Source organism: Colius striatus, chromosome 25 (assembly GCF_028858725.1).
Source record: "Colius striatus isolate bColStr4 chromosome 25, bColStr4.1.hap1, whole genome shotgun sequence".
Lineage (NCBI taxonomy): Eukaryota > Metazoa > Chordata > Aves > Coliiformes > Coliidae > Colius > Colius striatus.
The window spans coordinates 5,077,146-5,092,506 of NC_084783.1; the positions used below are offsets into that span (position 1 = coordinate 5,077,146).

The following is a 15,361-nucleotide window of genomic DNA, read 5'->3' on the forward strand; positions in this document are numbered from 1 at the left end:
GAGAAGTGCTGTGGTTTGACTTGCTGTCTGTGGCTTGCTCAGCCTTCCTCTTGATGAGTAGCCGGTAAAAATGGTCCAGCTTGCATAGTAGTATTGTCTGTAATCTAACTATTCAGAGTTCCCTTAAAGCACAGCTTTCTACTCTGAGGCTGTTCATGAGGCAGAACTATGTCATATGTTTCTGTGAAGTGATTCATTACTTGCAGTGGAAGTGGCAGCTAAATACTTCCAACTCTACTGATTTTAATTTTAAATGATTGCTCTCTGTGGCCTTATGCAAGTTCCTGTGCAGTTGTTCAGTAGCAAAAAGCAACTTCATTGGCATTTCTCTGCATCTTTTTTTAATATCTGGCATGTAGGTGTATAATTAGAGCATTTTGTTCTTGAAAAAAAAAATGCAACTGATATTCTGGGTATGCAACTTTACAAACTGTTAAAACAAAGGAGGTACTTCATTTTCCTTTGACTATCCATTGATAAGCTAATAAACTGGTGAGCTAAAGCAATATAAGCAAACCTAGTCCTGGTGATGTGAGTGCACCAAATTGCAGCTGAGACAAAAATCACCCATAAAGGCATAGAATGTTACTAAGTCTGGAGGCTTTTAACTTGGTGGTGAAGAGGAAGTTGACTTCCGTGAGGTTGATGTTAGGTTGAAGTTAGATTGCTGGCCTACATCAAGGATGAAAGGAGGAAAAAGCAATGAGAAAGGGTTACTATTGGAGACTCATGAATGAGGCTCCTGAAACCCAGTGAGGAAAAAGTAGATGTGAAAGGCGTAATGGCTTGTGAATTGAGTGGTTTGGTATCTTGTTAACTGAACTGAAAAGCAGCTGCAGTAAGACTGCATTTACGTTGTTGCCTAAAATTGAAGCTAAAAAACATGTTTGAAGCTTCCTACAGCAAGGATGTGGCTTACACAAGTGAGATTATCAGTCTCTTGTCTGGGTAAATTATGCAAGTTCGAAAAATCACTACAGTGTATAGGGTTAGGAGGAGCTGACAGCAGTATTTGCACTGGTCATCTGTAGACGCTGTTTCCTTGAAGCTGTGTGGGGGCAAATACTGTTCCTGACTTGTACCTTTCATGAAAAGTGGTCAGCTGGGGGAAACTAGGTGATGACTAGATGATCTCTAAAGGTGCCTTCCAACCCCTACCATTCTATGAAACAAACCAAAGTGTGGATCTCAGTGTCAGAACTGTCTTCCTACTTGCATCTATGGACTGCTCCTTCTGTCATAGTTATGGCTTCTCTAAGCTGTCACAGCTGATTTAAGAACTGATCAAATTCTGTTTCTACCTCAAGCTGCTTTTGTAGCTTTGTAGGAGGATTTACGTGGGAGGATGAATAAATGTTTGTGTAGCCAAGTGGTGAATTCAGCCAGGGAAATGATCTGGGTGTAAACTAACCTGGGGAAACAAGGAACTTTCATTTGGACATTTTTCCCAGTTCAGTTTGCTTTGTGGCTGTATGAATGTATGAATGCTTGTGCTACTTTAACAGGGAAGAAAGGATGGCATGGAAATAGAAGGAAAGTGAGAAGAGGATAGATCCTGGGGCAGCTGTCCACTCCTTGGGATATGCTAAGCAGACTGAAATAATATCACTTGTGCATGAATAGTGCGTGTGTTCTTTAATAATTTAACTATTTAATAACTTTATTCTCCCCCCCCCCCCAAAATAATACCTTGTCATAAACCTCTTGTACACATTTTCTTTAATGGTGTAAGGACCTGACAGATGAGCTGTGATGGATTAAGCTTTGTTCTTTTCTGTCTCCATTCTTACTCTTGTGAAGGTTGCTTCCTCTTTGGTGTGTACACCAGAATGTGGCATTTGTGCTGCAGTTGCTCAGGGAGCAATACCTGCTGTGGTTGAAAGCAAGTCCCTCATGTTTTCACCAAAACCATCTTAAAATAATTGATACTCACCTTCAGCTTAATTGTTCCTTTATCTAAAAAGAGAGAGAGAGAGTGTGTTATTCTTGCCAAGCTCAGGTACTACCCTTTTAGACATTTGTAGTTGAATGAAACTCCCACATCACGGAGCTGCTGACTGCAACACCCCTTCAGTATGATTTCACCTGAAGTAATTTTCTTGCATTGTGCAAAACTATCTCCAGGGTGAGCAAGTTGGGCCCAGCACAGTTCTCTAAATTAAACTATGTCCACATTTATTCACAGCTTTTGTACAAGGTAAACTACAAAGTGCTTTATGGTTAGAGTACCATCAAGGCTGAGGTTCCAGCACAGAGCATCCTGTACTCATTGAAGTATTTTGCTGTAAAAAGGACATGTTCTCTTTTTGGAGTAGGATAATTCTCAAAACAAACAGTCACAGAATTTATTTTGATGGCTGGATACAGCCATATCTAAGATTTCTCTCTAGCACAGGTTGTCCACATGTGGAAGCATCACCCCCTTTGAATTACTCAACAAGTGTCAGCCAGTTTCAAAGACAAGGGGAGGATGAAACCAGATACAATCTGTTCCAAGAAAGGAAATGGCTTTTATGTAACTCCCAGTTTTTACACAGAAAAGGCTTAAAACATGATGGTTAAAAAGCCTGATTGCCTGAGCCCTGTCTACACTACAGCTTACACCAGTGTGAGCAGTGGAAGAACAGTGCTACTGGGTTTCATTTTCCATAATGTAAACACATTCAGTAGTAAGTTGGACATAATCAAACACTCTCAGTCCTTACAGGACAGAGAAGAATCTGCCTTTAAAACACAACCCCACAAAATATTATCCAACTTATCCAATTCCTCAAACATTACCACATCTTTCAGCAATACTCAGGCCTGAAGATGGAGAGGTTGCATTTCCCACACTCAGCTTAAAACAAAGGTAGGAAATGATGATGATGATGGTGGTGTCATTTTTTTATCCCTTCCCCAGCTGCCCAGGGTCACTCATTCAGATTTCAAAAGAAAGGATATTCACCGTAAAACATTTCAATAGCAGTTATCTGGGGTCTCTGCATGTCTTGAGGTTCCAAAATTATTAGTCTTGGATGTTTGAGATCACACACATCTCAAAATCACAGTAGCACAACCACCTGAGAAGTTTTACTAGATAAGGAATTAATTCATTTGGTTCCAGTTCCATTATCATCTAAAGCAACTCTCCACGAGACTCTGATGTGCTCTCACTGCATCTCAACTTAGAAACTAGTTCTCAAGCTCAGAATTGTAGGAACTTACCCAGAACTGTTCCATGGCTTCGTGACACAGTTTCTCCTTTCACCACTAACTGAATCTGAACTGTTGTCTCCTTGACAGAGTTAAAGATGGTTACACTTATCGCTTCCTCAACACCAGAGCGGAAAACAGAAGGTGCTGCAATCAAATAGCCCCTGAGAAGCAAAATTGGAAGCAGACAGTCAAGAACAGCAACAAGAGTGTGATTCTTATTTGTATGTCACTCTATGCATAACATAAACAACCCTCAGTATTTAAAGGCAGTAATAGTGACCTTTACTGCACACGTTATAAATACATTCATTTATACACTCTGTAGAAACACACTAAACCTGTAACTAACCATAAAAAAGCTGAAGTTCGGGAAAGAATAAAGAGATACCTGAGCCTCCAATAGAGTTTTGTAGATAATGTCTCATTTGGAAAGGACTCAGATACTTCTAACATTTTTATCTCAGTTACTTTTCATCACTCCCCTTACAGAGTTAACTTGTCACAAAGAAGAGGAGACTCTCAGTGATGATATTCAGCACTTTCTGGATGTCAGACTCACATCAACCTACCACATCTAAACTTCCAATTTCTACAGAAGGAGCTCAGAAACTACAACTACAAGACTGGGCTCAAATTCTAACATGTTTTTGTTCAAACAATTCTATCTTCCAAGTTTAAAAGTGGGCAAAAAGGACTTATTTTAGCTGGCACATACAGAGTTTTAAAGCCACCCCAGACGACCTCCCATCTGCACTACAGTCCTTGTGCTGCTGAATGGAATCTATACCATTCCTGAATGGCACCATGCCATGGACTTGTCAACTCGAAGGATTACAGACTCTGAGCTCTTTGATGCACTGGGCTGTAAGCAACACATTTATATTCTCTTCATGACACACCTTTCTGCTTTTTCTTCAGCCCCAAAGGATTTTTTACATGAGGCAATTCCTCATATGACTCTTGAAGCCCTATTTCTCAGCCCATGCCTTTTTACAGCTCCATGAGACAGTTTGGTTTAGTTCATGATTCATTGTCACTCTGGGATGAAGATGATGATGATTTACAGCCCTTAAATCACCTTTTATCAAATTCCAGCCCCCTGTTTCTCACTCAGCAGGCCTCATTGCCATGGAGATCTCATTACCCCCAAAGGAAGTTCAGATCTCTGTGGCATTTGAGTTTAATTGCACTGGGTATTTACAGATTCAAAACCTTGTGGTTGCCAGGTTTGAAAATTCATCAGAACAATAACAAATAACAACTAAAAGTTACTACTTTGTCTGTAAATTCTTGGTAAGAAAGAAGCTGCAGAGGGAGTACCATCTGCATCCAGGATGAAATGATTAGATTAAAACTGTCAGAGAAGCACAGCACTGCAGTGCCATATGTGAAGCACATGTATTCACATTGTTCTAAACTGCTGTGGCTCTTTCTGAAGCATCAACCCATCGGCACAGATACTGAAATCACTTCATGAGGAGCGTTTGGACATTAAATATTTAACTTGGCAATTTAACAGTTAACTTGACAGTGACTGGACAGATCCTTGAAGCACATTTCACTAACAGCTCTGCCAGATCACACCAAAACTTGGTAGAAAGAGATATTTACTACTAAGCAAATGAAAATAGGCTGTGGGTGGCTCTTCATTAATGCAGCTATTCATGGTGTTGATGGGCTAGAATAAGCCATAGATAAAGGAAAGAAAGCAGCAAACCTTGATCAACGTTAACCTAAACACTCCAGAAGGAGCTGAGGACTCAATTCCTAAAATCCAGAAAGCTTTCCCCGCAGGGAAATGTGACTTTCCACACAAGAATCCTTCACGTGCTCTTACGGAGCAACCATCATTACCTTCAACCATCCCAAACCCAACAGCAGCCCCTGCGCAACACCCCGGATTCCTTAAAGAATTGTTTGCAGAAGAAAGCTTTGCAGCCGCTTGCTGGAGCAGCTAGAGGCAGGTATTTCTCCGGAGACTTTCTTTTCTTCCCCCCTCTCCTTTCTCTGTGCTGTGCACTTTTGCACCGGCGAGCACAAACGTGCTGCTGGGCTCAGGAGCAGCCGCCGCTCGCCTCCCCGACCTCAGCTCCTCGACGTGACTTTTCGCAGGCTTTGTTAAGTAGCTGGGGCAACCACTCCCGGAGCCCCTCGCAGAGAGGAGGGAGGCTCATCCCTTCCTCTCCTTCCCCCATCACCCCTTCCAGGGAGCCCGCCGCAGGCTGCGCGACCTTCTCTGGGTACTTACTGCCTCTCCCGGGGCTGGGCTGCGCTCAGGCTGCAGAGGGTCAGGAGGACCCCCCAGACGCAGCCGGGCTCTTGGCGGGGCATGGTGCTGCGGGGCCCCAGGCCACGGCACTCTCCGAGGCCAGGAGGAGCCTTTTGTTCGCGGCGAGCGCAGCCCGAGCCTCCCCCGCCGCCCCGCTCCCGGGCTCGGCTCCCCGGTGCCTCCGGCCCCCGCCCCCGCCGCGTCCCCGCCCCCGGGCCGCCCCCTCCTGGCCCCGGTGCCCGCTCGGCTGCGGCCCCGGCTCTTTGTCTGCGGCTCCCCGCCTGCTCCTGACGGCGTGCACCGGGGGAGGGGGCCGGGCCCCGCACCTCCGCCTCCCGGCGCCGGGGCTCGGCTTGGCGCTGCCCGCTCCCAGGTGCGCTGCGCGCCCGGCCCCCGCGGGCTCCCGGCTGCAGCCGCCGCTCCTCGCCGCAGCCCCGACAGCCGAGCCCGGCCGGCATCTGCTCCTCAACTGCCGCGCTCAGCAGCACCGGGAGACCATCTGCCCGAGCGCTCTGCCTTCCTCCTCGACGGTGCCACACGCAGACTCCGCAGCTGCGAGAGCTGAGGTGCCTTAAAGCTGCCGTCAAGCCGCACCAGGCCAGAGCAGCCCCTGCGCGCTGCTCCCATCGAGCGAGCTTTTGCACTCCACTGAGCCCCACCAAAGAGCTGCTTTCCAACTGAAAATCCAGTGCCAGGGCTGATGCGACTCCATCCTCCTCTATTCCTAGGCCCTCTCTGTCCATCTCCATCCCTCGGGCCTGACCCGTGGTTACCGGGGTTTGAGACAGGAGGGGGAGCTCTCGACTGCATCAGGCTGAAGAAGGTGAGTCGAGTTGACACAAATGGAGGAAAAGCACACCCAAAGCAAAAGCAAGGATGCAAGGTGACAGAATCAATGCCGTGTCTCACGGAGAGGGATTAAATGCCACATCAAGGAATGATTTCTCCATCCCTTGCCAGAGACAACATGGGCAAGCCAGGATCCCAGGTGTGTGCTTCAGCAGAGCTGCCCTTGCCCCAGCAATAACTGAAAACCCTTAATGTAGGTAGTTTGAACGGATTCTTTCCTCCAATCCTCCACACCTGGCTTAATGTAAACTACCAGGAAAACTGGAAAAAAATATTGAATGCTATTCTTTTCTTTCTCTGTCAGCTCCAGTGTTTGAATCTCAGTTTCATTTCTTCTACCAATCACTGAGCAGCATTTCGTTCAGCAAAAACACAGATTTGTATCCAAAAGGCAGCTCGATTGTTCACCAAAGGCCCTTTCCTCTGGCTTCCAACAGGAAAAACAGCAAATCAAGTTGTTAAAGCTGCCAAATGTGTCAATTACTTTTCACTCTCTTAAAATTATTTCAGTCACCAGCCATTTTATCAGGATCAGTACCAGCAAACATTTGCTGCAAGTCAGTCTCACCCAGAGGAGTGAGGAAGTTTCCCTGACTGCTTCAGCAAATGGACTTCAGAGGCTGATTGGTCCACAGCCAGGAGAGCAACAAAACAGTGCCTCAGGTTTTATCTTGTTTGAAACTTATACTGATTTTAGTATGACTTCTCTTTAGATAAATCACTGACTCCATAGCTTTTTGATAAGTTCAGGTTATCTTCACTAATGGCTGTCACTGCTAGATGTGACTGCATTTCCCTACTTCAGTCTACCTTAAAGCAGCAGCATCATATCATTACTGTGCTGAGGCATAACAAAAGGGAACAGGTTTTATCAAATGAAGGAAAAAATCCCCAAAGAAACTAGGCTATGGCTTTAAAAAGTCTGCCTCACCTGAAAATTCTTTATACCAGGTGACATTCTCAAATCAAAAGGATGATGTGTTTTGCAAGGCTCATCCCAGCTCTTAGGATTGGACACAACACTTAAAAGCCACAGCCACACAAGTTTGGAAGGTTGTAAAGAAATCACCTACATAAACCACTCATCACAGCAACAACCCTTGACTAATTTTTCTCTACAGATCTTGTTTCCAGACTTGTCCTAATTGTCAAGACCAGGGTGGAGAACTAAAGGAGTTTTATTCAATAGAATGATAACAGCAGATTTCTGCTCTCACTACTGAACAAGAAGTTTTTACAGACTGTTCACCACCTTGGGAAAGGCCATTTGGATTTCTTTTCAATGGGATTTTTCTCACTAAAGCTCATCTGTGGGAGGAGCTGCAGAATGACTTGGAGCAGTTTCCAGCCTTTAATATGACGTAAGCTGAATGAATTTTGCTCACTGTTGTGCTATTTAAGCAAAACTGCTCCTCTCTTGCTCACTTCACTGCTCATGTATCTTTACAAAACAACTCTACAGCACCGACCAGGAGACTCTTTCATCTGCCCCAAATCGAGGGCACATGAAAGAAAAGCACAAAGTCAACCAGAGGCCCTCCCAACACATCTTTTCTCTCCATGTGTAAAGTAAATCACCATTCTGTGATTCTGGGATGTATTTTGCTAGATTATGCTTATTAGTTGGACAGGAATGCTCTCCACAAACCCTGCGGTGCTATTCTCTGGGATGATGTCAGGTCAGTTGACATTAGGCTGTTTTTATGTAGAATTAAGCACAATGGCCACCATTCTGTCTTTTTGAGAGCTGTATTTTTCCACAAATGTTTCACTGGAACATTAGTTTTCTTTTTCTCTGTACTAAATGCAACGATGGCACAGCTGAGATCCAACATTTGCTTTTGCCAGCTCTGTTAAGCCTGGGTTGCACTTCTGTTTACAATATTCTTAATAAAATAACTCTGGTTTATAATGCATCTGGGCCTTTGAAACTCAACTAGAAATGGAAATAGCCTGACTCATCTACATTTAAGAGCGTGGATTCTTCCTTACTGCTGGATTCTCCTTCAGCTTATTCAAACTCATTCAGACTCTGGAAGCAGAAAGATCATTTCCCAACCAAACCAGCTAAGCTCTGAGAAGCAACTTAGAAGAGCACATTGAAGTGGGAATGTTGGGGGTTTTTAACATCAAAATAGCAAAGAGAAAGCAAAATGTGGTGTGTCCAGATTCTTTTTCAGCTTCGTCATATTCTCATATAGAACCACAAAACCCGTATATCTCAGTATTTTCCTGCCTGCAAAGTAGCAATACTGATGTCAGCCTCCTCCCTCAGAGTGATACTTAAAAGCATGTTGGAATCATTTGATTGAAGACAATAAGGAGGTAAAATGAAAATGGAGCACCTCTGCTGCTGTCATGGTGTGGCAGCCTACAACTCGTGTGCAATACCTCACTAATCTAAACAAGGCCTTTGATAGTAGTCCTGCAGAGATCAGGTATGTTCTGGATGAAACAACACTATGCTTGCAAAAGAACAGTTACCTCTACACCTAATGCATGTCTCTGTAGAGCAGACCCACAAACAGCTCCTTATAGACTCCTGCCCAAGATCTACGGGGTACATACCAAAAAACCCCATAAGGTGCCACTAAACAGCCATTCTGTAGCCATCCACGTTGTATCTCTGAATAAAGCTCTGTGGATAGAGCAGTGACACGATTCAGCAACGAATTCATCACTGCAGCAGAGCACACTTCTAAAATGAAGCTCCAGCACCTTCAGCACAATGCTGTAACAGTTTTGAACACAGACCAGTGTATTTCTACACCTAAGAAATCACAGCTAGAAATTATCATGACATGGCATATGGCCTTTTAACTCATTGTTAACTTTTTTTAAAGGAGAAATTTCTTCCAAATTGAAGAGTTTGTATTTGATGTTTAGTGAGTACAAGAAATACCAGGCAATGATAGTCTCTAAAGACTGCAAACTCATATTCTAATTATGAAAGTATGTGCAATGCTGCAAATAAGGCTAGAACCAGAGATACCATTTCAAACCATTTAGTTACTGAAATGGAATTTTCTGTGCCTGCCAAATGAATCCTATTCAGTGTGATGCAACAGGTGTTGGAATTCCAGCAGCCGCCTGCAACCCACATCTGGTAATAGTTAGGGGTTTAAAGGAAGTTCTGTAAGAACTGCTTATGTATAAAAACTATTCATCAGTCAAATCTGTGAGCCACATTCACCCACCCGTGTGCACAGCACATACTTCACATTTTTATTTCATTAACAACAAAAAAGGTGATTCTGGTCCTCAGGAAATGTCAGGAATGTCAGGCACTTGTCCAGGTGGAAAGCATGCAGGGGGTTGCTGTGGCTCTACTGGTGTGGCAGAAAGGTGAGGGAGGGACTGCAGTTCATTGAAAAAGGTGTGAATGCCTCTGTATTGGTTCTGACAAGGTCTAACTGACAACCTGACCACTTGTACATTCTCATCCTTATTCTGCAGAAACAAGAATTCCCCCACTGTGTCTCATCCACCCTGCAAAGTTAAAACCACCAGCCAGGTATTTGGCAAACAAAACCCAGTTAACACTAAGCTGTAAATGACACCAATTCTTGAGTGCTGTTACCCTCAGCCTCCTTTCACTTTTGTCCCCCTCAACTGCAAATTCCAATCAATATGAGTACTCATAAGAATCAAGTGGTAGGATGAGGATATTAATAATGAGCCTTTGTTAACTGCCTCTGCATGAGTGTTATCACTAACTTCTCACACAAATAACCAGACCTAAAGGCACAGGAGGTAATAATTAAAGACTGTGAGAATACACTTGTAAATGGTGCATGTAAGAAAAGATGCTGCAATAAAAACAAGACTAGCAGTTATTCATGTTTGCATCAAGTTCTGTAAACACTAGATTTCAGCAGAAGGTGAAAAATAAACAACAGACAAGTCCTCAGCTTTAGGGAAGCCAGAATCACTCGTCCCCCTTCCCAATAGAAGTACACTCATGTCAGTCAGTACGTACCACCAGCCAAGATTAAGGTCTTAGTTAATTTTTACAGCATTATATTCATGGTAAAAAAACCCACCAAAACCCTACACCCATTGCTTTAACTCTTAGGTTTGTTCTCCCTTTCTGTTTCTGTGACAGCCTCCTTTCTGTTAGTCATAGATATCTGATATAGAAACTGATAACTGAAAGAAGTGTCCCACCAGCCTGGCCATCCTACTGCAAGCTTACCAGCAATGATGATGTCTTTAACAGAAATGACATCAGTCCAGAGACAAAGCGGTAGAAACAAGACTGATCCTGCCTCCTGGGAATACAAGCACCTGTAGAACAAAATTACAAGGATCATTAAAGAGCCCACTGAAATTAAGAATGTATTCTGAGTAGCATATCACATGATAATGATATCAAGGATGGAATTATTACCTAGTTGTGTCAAAAATACTTATTAATCACCTACAGAACGGGAGAGGCTGATCTTTCACAGTAATGTAACATTTTAATTCCTTACAAAATGACTTCAAAAGTCCTAAGAAATCATTCATCTGGTCAGATGCTCACTTAGAACAGAGCACTGTGCTTAATGAGACAGCTGTCAGTAAGGAATTACTTTCCAGTTTTCTTTTCAGCCTCTACATATGACTGATGCAACAGAGGTTTGTGCATAGTCTGGTGTTTTATACAGAAGTAAGGGATCTAGAAAGGTTGTGACGTCTCCATACCTGAGAGTGATTGAAAATTCAACTGGACACTTTTATAACTAGGAAAAGGAGAGGTAGAGGTAGGAAGGGGTAGAGGTGTCCTTTTACCATACAAACCATATTAAGGTGAGCAATTGGATCTTATTCAGTTATGTCAAGACAAGTTTCTCAAAACAAAGAGTTCAAGGCTCTCGACATCTTTGGGTACTTTGGCCTGTACAGACACTGCCTATGCTCTGCCCACGATACACTGAAGTTGTGGAAGTGTACTGACATCACTTTACACTCCAACTAATAAGCTTCATCCTGGTTTAGCAGAGGATCAGTGATGCACTCCTAGAGTTGCTCGATACCATTTAACTTCCTGAAATACTGTCTAAAAAGTTCTGAAGAAATACACACCAAAACCTCACAGCTGAAAAGTGCCACACAGAGAATATAATCACGGGTAGTAGTCCTGAAAACTCTATTGTTCAATCACGTTTAACTTCCCATCCCCACATAGAATAGATATTAAACCAAGGAATTAAGTTTTGATATCCTACAGGTCATCTCCAAGTACACATTATCTGTAAAAACAAAAGTTCCATCTTGAGAGGCAGCTGACATTTGCTCCCCTACCATAGGACATTTAAGATCTTGAAATAGCAGGAAACTTGAGAGCTCTTGCATACACATTATCACAGGAATACTTTAAAAGAAACTCATCATTTTGAGACTATTCTGCAAAACTTATCCTCCATCCCCGTGCTTGCTTTACAGACCACACACAAATGCACTGGAAGAAACAACTGAAAATCATTCCTGAGAGTTGAACAGGAATGTAAGCACTGGAAATGCTCTTAATCAGTGTGGGTCAGTGGTGCCTTTCAGAGCTGTTCCATCTTCTGTTGCTGTGGAGCTCTTCTCATGTCCTGAAAATCACAGTCCAGCCAGTAGTTTTGTTTATCACATTCAGTATGAGTTTCCAGATCTCTGACAGAGGGATGTCTGCTCCAAGGCAGGGAAGGCTGCAGTAATCCCAGAAGTTCTCATTAGCCTAACATGCAGAAATATCTGCTGGGGCCATGAGCTGCTTACTTGCTGCTGATGAGCAAGGATTCAGCTCCATTTGAAGCTAGTGTGAACAAGGAACTGTAGATTTGGGAGTAATGGTGAAGAGACAAGTGAGGCTTCAGCTATAGTGTGCCAGAGGCAAGAGAGATGCTCCTTCCTGTTGATTCCTGCTGACCCTATGGCAGAGAGCAGAAGAATTACAGTAAAAAAGGCTTTATCTCAGTCCTCTCGAGCTGGTGGTGGGCAAACAGTCAGGCAACACCAGTGCAACTGGAGAGCATGTGGTCAGAGCTCCCCAAGAAAGAAAAGAATGCAGGCAGTGCAAACTTAGCTTAACATGATCTTTGCCAACTGCTTTTCAGACCATTAGAGTTTTGCAGGAGGTAAATGCATTTCAGTGCTTCTCCCTTCCCACCCAGGCACTCAGCTGCCTCATTTCACAATTGCTTTCAGTTTTTGGAAGAGGAAAAAAAGCCCCTCAACCCACCACCTTAGGAGACAAGAAAGTTAACAATTACTCAATAAGAACTCTGGCCTAAAATATGAATGCTTAGGTAACACACAGTGCCCAAGTTCAGAGAGAACAAAACTGAATGGACATTAATACAAGTTACAGAAGGGAGAACATTGATAACTCTAGGTTCTGAAAAGAGCCCTTAAGTTGTTTAGGATTCCAACTGATTCAGAGCATGTGATGTTTTCAGAAAACAAGAGGAAAATACAAAATAACTGGTGTCACATCTGTTTAGCTCCTGCTCCAGTGATTCTGTGGTTCTTTGTTGTTGTTGGTACAGTGATAAATACAGCAGCATCTAATTCTGTGGTTGTTTCAAGGTGGAGGATCCTAAACCAGTTCTGCAAAGAGCCAAACCAGAATTACTTAGAAAGAATATTCAAGAAGATCAAGATGGAAAGGGATCAGTTCAAAATAGTTTAAAACCCTTTCCTGGAGGGCCAGGCTGCTTCACCTAACACTTGTTCTTGCGTTTATACAAAAAATGATTACAAGTGGCCAACTTAAAAGAGAAGAATGGCATAACCCTCAAATCAATGCCTACAATTCTTCTGAAACAATGAGTGCACACCCCCAAGAGCTTTATTGTTTTGCACATTCAGTTGTCAGGACTGGCCTTTTGCCTCAGGCTTGCAGTGCAGACAATGACTGCCACCTGCAGCACTGGGGACAAACTATGGCCCCAAAGGATTTAGCCTGTACCTGTGATCACTGCAAGCAGAACCTTTCTCACCACCCTTCTCCAGGAACAGAACAGCATTCCACTTCACTTTGCAAGGAAAATTTGTGTTGCTGTCTGTGATTTAAGTAGCATTTGGAGGTGTATATATATACACACACACACACACACACACACATACAAGAGTATCTCAGTGGTAGAAAGTCACTTGAGTAAAATTTACAAGTACTTCTTTAATAATTTTTAGACCAGCAATGAGGTTTCCCATAAACAAATCTGACTTGGAAGACATTCTGACTTGTGCCTGTGCAGAGACAGAATTATCAAGACACTATAAACTTGATTTTCATTTCATCCCTACACTCTCATATTTAAGATGCCTCTTAACTTCCTTAGCCTCAGAATGACACACAATAAGCAAGTTAAACTCAGGAAAAACAGTTTGACTAGCAGTTCCACTACATAGGAGTCTTTCTATTCAAATGTTCATCTACCAAAAAGAAACAATCTAAATTTGCAGCTAACCTATGACATGACTGCTTAGCAAAGTTCCCCATCCAGTGGCCAATGTCGTCGGTGCAGCTCACGTTTCTGGCTCAGAACACGACCCTGCTGCGTGCAACACTTGGCAATGACAGAATGAATGGCTGGACATGGAGAACTATTAGTTGCAGGTCATTTAACACCTGTAAGGGAGCAGAAACAACAGATGAATCACTTTAAACAACTCATTGCTCTCCTAGTGGCTCGTGGATAAGTTGATGTGGAAAAAAAGAGATTTAATATGATATACTATACATTTTAGCTACAAGAAAGGAGACAGGCAGCAAAGCTGGTGAAGGATCTGGAGAATTGGTCTTATGAGGAGCAGCTGAGGATGTTTAACCTAGAGAAAAGGAGTCTGAGAAGACACATGATGACTCTCTACAACTCCCTGGAGGGGAGTTGTAGTCTGGTAGAGGTTGGTCTCTTCTCTCCAGTAATGAACGACAGCACATGAAATGGATTTAAGTTGCGCCAGGGGAGGTTTATATTGGACATGAGGAAGCACATTTTCACTAAGAGGGTTATTAAGCTTTGGAATGGGCTGCCCATGGAGGTGGTGGAGTCACCATCCCTGGAGATATTCAAAAGGGATATGAGGGATATGGTTTAGTGATAGGCTTGGCAGTGTGAAGTGACTGCCTGAACTTGATGATCTTAAAAGGTCTTTTCCAAACATAAGAATTCTGTGACATCACTGGGATTTTTCCCCTTCCCCAGCCCTTCTCAAAGGTTTAACAAACTCCTAATGGGTAGTTTGTTATATATTGACTTCTTATCCAGTGTGCTGCACACACCTTACACATCCAGTTACTATAGGTCAATGTACTCCTATTTTTTTAATAAAAGGAGGCAAGAATCTAGTTACACCCTTAGTAATACCAGGAAGAAAGTGAATTGCACTGCAACGAGTGCAAGGAGAATGTTCCCAGCATTTTCTGAGCAGGCCAGAAATCTTTATAGACACACAGAGCTTAAGCTAGAAATGTACCACTATGCAGACAACACCAAGCAAATGCTTTGAAAGAACCATCGCAGAAAGAGGTTCCATAGGTAAAAAAGAAACCAATACAGGACACAATATGTCTTTGAGAGGAACACATTCCATCTACAAACCTGGAAAGCAGTCTGGAAAGGCCTGCCACATATGGCCCAGGTGTTCTTAGCAGAGCAGTCACTCCCAGGCACTTACTCAGTAGCTAGCTTTAAGGTTTCTCTGCACATTCACGCTCTTCTGGCCTCAGCACGTTGGCTGCCAGTGGCCAATGGCTTGTGTCACGTGAAGGTTGAGCTTGACTAGTCTGTCAGGAGCTGCTGCTGGGGACTTTCACTGAAAACTGCTTCAAAAGTCAAGCATTAGAATTTATGAGAAATTAGGAAGGTGACAGATATCACAGATTGGACACTGCTGTTGATAAACACACTGCAGTTGTGCTAATATATGATCAAAATGGCAGCAATGCTTGTCCTGGGGATTGTCACCTAGACAAAAAGCATGATTCTTACCAAGGTGTCCCTGGCTTGGGTGAGGAAGAAGAGTACAGTCCATCACCTGCCTCACCTGGGTCTTCAGTCTCTTTGGTCCTGC

The 15,361-nt window shown here is 43.3% G+C and overlaps 1 long non-coding RNA gene across 1 annotated transcript; it reads right to left on the reverse strand.

The window, feature by feature from the left end:
* Window positions 1–1,702: 1,702 nt before the first annotated feature.
* LOC133627796 (uncharacterized) lies at window positions 1,703–4,462 on the reverse strand. The gene is made up of 2 exons (XR_009820398.1): window positions 3,208–4,462; window positions 1,703–1,956 (listed from the first exon to the last, which is right to left on the reverse strand). It is a non-coding gene; the product is annotated as an uncharacterized LOC133627796 (long non-coding RNA).
* Window positions 4,463–15,361: the final 10,899 nt, after the last annotated feature.